The following is a 4,068-nucleotide window of genomic DNA, read 5'->3' on the forward strand; positions in this document are numbered from 1 at the left end:
ATAAACTGGTCCAATAACTGGTGTGTTACTGCCAGCTAGTGGAGAAATAGAAATTTACACTGATTATAATAAGCCCAATCATATACAGTACAGTATGTTTTCACTGCTTACATTGTAGAACAGACTGGTTCAATAACTGGTGTGTCACTGCCAGCTAGTGGAGAAATGGAAATCCACACTGAGGTTTTAATCCATCACAAAAATACATTATTCAGTCTTTGCATTTTAGAAGAACATTGAAATAAACACAGCTATACACTTAATAAGAATCTTATTTTGTTTATTTATTTATTTTAGAATGGCATGGTGCGTAAAGAAAGTGTATTTAGGACAGTCTCAGTTGAATAAACATTTGTATGTATATTTGTAATACGTTGAATCTTGTTTTCTCATTCCATTGATACATTCTTTTCTCAAGTCTTCAAATAATAGAGTATTCCCCTAGGTGCCACCAGTATCTGCAATGTGATGTCAAATTATTTTTTTTAATAATTATATTACAATGATTTTTTTATCATAAACATTTGCCATTTTTAAATAAAGTACAGTTTTCACCCATTTTTTGTTGCTTTTTAGTGTTGCTGATTTTCTGCATCTTCTTTGCAGCCTCTACCTGTCTACGTGCACACCAGCGATAGCTGTATGGCATTTCTCAGGATGGTGACAGCAATGTACCATGCCTGTGCAATGTGCATTTGAACAGTTGCTTGTAGTTTCAATTGCATTGGCATGTGACAGGGTGACAGTGCAGCTGGGAGGTAGAGACAGCATGTTGTCACCCTGTACTAGGAAGTGTCTGAACAAGGACTGTCATGTCAGGATCACCAGATAGTATTTTAATAAAAGCTGCAAATTTAAAATGGTTTTAAAAACCCTCTTTTCGGTTGCTTTAATATGGTAAATCTTATATGAGATTGTAGTGATTGGGATACATATTCTTTAACAACAGGGATGTTTTTTCAAATTGGCCTAATGCGTTAAACTGTCTAAAGAAAAAGTATTGATTTTTTTTGTCCCCAATGAACTTTTTGGTCTGTTAAATATAACATTTAATTCATTTTGTTATATCTGTTTATTAAGTACTAAAAAATCTTGTTGATCCTGCCAGAAATCTTATGAGCTGATAACGTACTGAGCTCTCTCTCTCTGTGTGGACTGTTATCAGTTACAATGCTCACAGCCATCTTTGTGGACAACAGAACACCCCCATGTTATGGAGAAGAGGAGAGGGGGAGATGTTCCCTAGTCCCATCCTAGGGTGACAACACTGCTCTATTGATAAAGTACAATAATAAGTGTTGTCACACTAGGAATAGAAAGTGAGTTACCAGCAGGATCAATAAGTGAAAAAAAGGAAAAAAAAGCCTGAAGGAAAAAAAAAATAATACAGCCACCACATCCAAGGAGCTGCAATATATTACATTTTTATTCCTGAATTTAGATAAACGTTAAAGATTTTCATTAGAATTAGTTACTAGTAAGCCACGAGTCCACTTATCTACCAACCTACCCACCTACCCAGCTGGGCGTACTCACCTTTCCTTCACTCTTCCGCCACTTCATTCATCCACCAGTATCAGGAGCTTCTGGTAAGGAAGGAGCATGTGACTCATTTCCCCTCCCCCCTGCCTCCCTTGTAGAATGCTAATACTAGATTGGGGCTCAGCAACCCGTAGATTGCCGTCTGGGCTTGCTGACCCGCCACCCCAGAGCATTAAACAGTGCAATGCAGAGGGATACTTGTAAGGTTGGAGCTGTAGCAAGAACCCCACAAGCCGATGCCTCTTCTGTAGTGCTGGCTCCTGTCCTATGCGGAATGATACCAATGCACTCCACCTCTTATCCCAGCTAGCGACTTCCAACCACCCCAACCGCACCTTCTTTAGGTGCAGTGGCCAGGGGTGTACACACATCGCAGGAGTTATGCACCGTCATGGTTGGTGGGTGTAGCACCTGCCAAGCATGACCCATTCATGTAAATGAGGCTGCTCTGCAAGTACCCTGCAACCATGTGCAGTACAGCAAACAAGGGGTTAAAGCAGGCAGTGTTGTGTTGCTTTCCTACCACCCGCTTTAACCCCCTGGACCCCGCAAAAGCATGCAGTTGCAGGGCATTTGCAGAATGGCCCCATTTACTTGAATGGGTTGCGATTGGCAGGCAGTAGCACCCACCAAAAGCAACAGGGGGCTTAATTCTAACTGTAGCATGTGTACATCTTTGGCTGCTGCCTCAGTAGCTAAAGGGGGGAGGGAATGGGGGTGATTCAATCACATCTTGTTTGTTGCATTTCAAATCCATTGTGGTGGTGTATAGAGCCAAAAATGTTAGAATTGTTAGAATTGTGTCGATGTCCCAATATTCATGGACCTGACTGTATACTCTCGCCACATGAGGCCGGGTATTGTCGTGCACCAGGAGGAACGCAGGACCCACTGCACTAGCGTAGGGTCTGACAATGGGTCCAAGGATTTCATCCCGATACCTAATGGCAGTCAGGGTGCCATTGTCTAGCCTGTAGAGGTCTGTGTGTCCCTCCATGGATATGCCTCCCCAGACCATCACTGACCCACCACCAAAACCGTCATGCTGAACGATGGTACAGGCAGCATAACGTTCTCCATGGCTTCTCCAGACCCTTCCACGTCTGTCACGTGCTCAGGGTGAACCTGCTCTCATCTGTGAAAAGCACAGGGCGCCAGTGGTGGACCTGCCAATTCTGATGTTCAATGGCAAATGCCAATCGAGCTCTATGGTGCCGGGCAGTGAGCACAGGGCCCACTAGAGGATGTCGGGTCCTTAGGCCACCTTCATGCTCATCCTGTTCCTCCTTGCACAAAGGAGCAGGTCCTGCTGATGGGTTAAGGACCTTCTACGGCCCTGTCCAGCTCTCGTAGAGTAACTGCCTGTCTTCTGGAATCTCCTCCATGCTCTTGAGACTGTGCTGGGAGACACAGCAAACCTTCTGGCAATGGCCCGTATTGATGTGCCATCCTGGAGGAGTTGGATTGCCTGTGCAACCTCTGTAGGGTCCAGGTATCGCCTCATGATACCAGCAGTGACACTGACAGAAAAAGATGAGTAGGGAAAAAAATGTCAGTGGTCTCCACCTGTAAAACTATTCCTGTTTTTGGGGGTCATCTCTTTGTTGCCCATCTAGTGCACCTGTTGTTAATTTCATTAACACCAAAGCAGCTGAAACTGAAAAACAACCCCCTCTGCTACTTAACTGACCAGATCAATATCCCAGGAGTTTCACTGACTTGATACTATACTCTGATTAAAAAATGTTCCTTCAATTTTTGTTTTGAGCAGTGTATAATAATATTAGCAGAAATCACTGTAACTATAAAATATTGAACACCGGACACACTGTTATAACAGAGGGAGGTTTATAACCCCTGTCAGGTTTTTTTTGCCATCTGTGTCCCATTGTGGAGATTTCCCTTCACTTCCTTTCCCATAGCCAAAATGAGAAATGAGAGGAACTAGTCTCCCCATTGGAAGATTTCCCCTCTGTCCCTTTTCTGGTGACAACCCAAAAATTGGGATTTTCTTTCACTCTCATCAATAATGGTAAACGGGACAAGAAGAGAGGGGGACACAGACAGCAATACAAAGCTGACAGGGGTTCTAGTCCCTCTCCACTCCATCAAAAACTAAAGAAAACAATGTTTTACCTTTAGTTATACTTTGATCTCCATGCTCTTGCTTACCTTTGGATCTTTTTAGGCAGCATATGTAAAATACAAGATGGGATGTATAGTGAGGAAGCTGTACAGGTAAATTCTCCCCACCCCCACCTCTCACGTGGTGCTCAGTGGCTCCATTCATTCTACTTACCTATTCATGCCATCTTCCATGTTGTCGACTCCAGGCTCACCTACATGCGTTGTCTGTGTTGGTGGTCTGTATTATAAGAAAGAGATTTCGAAAAACATTTATGAGTTTTTTTCATATATTGAAACAAACTTTTCAAATATATATTTGCCACCTGACATTTGGCTGCCTGCTTTTGCCTTCAGGTGGTTTAAGAATTTAGCTTTAGCTTTAAGAATTTTTTCCAAGGA

General features: G+C 42.8%; 1 long non-coding RNA gene across 1 annotated transcript; it reads right to left on the reverse strand.

Moving 5' to 3' along the window:
- Window positions 1-263: 263 nt before the first annotated feature.
- Window positions 264-3,831, reverse strand: LOC149461168 (uncharacterized). The gene is made up of 2 exons (XR_016312946.1): window positions 3,679-3,831; window positions 264-458 (listed from the first exon to the last, which is right to left on the reverse strand). It is a non-coding gene; the product is annotated as an uncharacterized LOC149461168 (long non-coding RNA).
- Window positions 3,832-4,068: the final 237 nt, after the last annotated feature.

The sequence above is a fragment of the Staurois parvus genome, unplaced genomic scaffold (assembly GCF_062004578.1).
Source record: "Staurois parvus isolate SC_StPar_1 unplaced genomic scaffold, SC_StPar_1.0 ptg000209l, whole genome shotgun sequence".
NCBI lineage: Eukaryota > Metazoa > Chordata > Amphibia > Anura > Ranidae > Staurois > Staurois parvus.